This window comes from Microtus ochrogaster, chromosome 5 (genome assembly GCF_000317375.1).
Source record: "Microtus ochrogaster isolate Prairie Vole_2 chromosome 5, MicOch1.0, whole genome shotgun sequence".
In the NCBI taxonomy this organism is placed as follows: Eukaryota; Metazoa; Chordata; class Mammalia; order Rodentia; family Cricetidae; genus Microtus; species Microtus ochrogaster.
Window position 1 is genome coordinate 95,484,640 of NC_022012.1, and position 701 is coordinate 95,485,340.

Genomic DNA, 701 nt, shown 5'->3' on the forward strand with positions numbered 1-701 from the left:
CTACGCGCGTGGGGCGGGCGGCGGCTGCATGGCGCGCGGGCGACTGTCCGGAGAGGGAATCGCGGGGCCTGGAGGGCCGAGGCGGGGCGCTGCCAGCGTGCTGGGGGCGACACCGACTCACGGGCCACGGGGACCTCCGCAGACTCGGCCCGTCGAGGTTCCGCCGCCCCCCCCGGGCAGGAGCAGTTGGACGGCTGGGTGGCTCTGCGGGACCGTGGCGAACCGGGAGAGGATTCCCCTGCTCGGCTCCGCCTTCCGCGCTCCCCGCCCCCGGCTCGCCGGGTGCGGAGACTTGGGGAGGGCGGGGCTCCACGCGCAGGGGCGGGAACTGGAGACCTGCGGAACGAAGCGGGGCGTGGGGGCGGAGCGAGGGGAGCCCCGGGGGCGGGAAGCAGAGAAGGCGCCCGGGAGCCCAAGACAGTCGCTTTGTCATGCGGAGGAGAGCCTACGAGGACTCCCTTTAGGGCTCATCAGTACCCCGTTACTGCATAGGAGAAACTGAGACGAGGAGAATATCCGTAGGCAACCTCAGGAGCTCTGCGCCACTAGCTCCCTGTACCTTTCTGCAGACTTCAGAAAGACTCAGATCTGGATTCTCGCTGGCTTTATTGTGTCTCCAGTGCTTGGTATTCTTACAGAAAGAGAACCCTTAAAAATTCCAAGAACTCCGAGGAGTCGTGGTGTTGGGTGGGACGATGGGG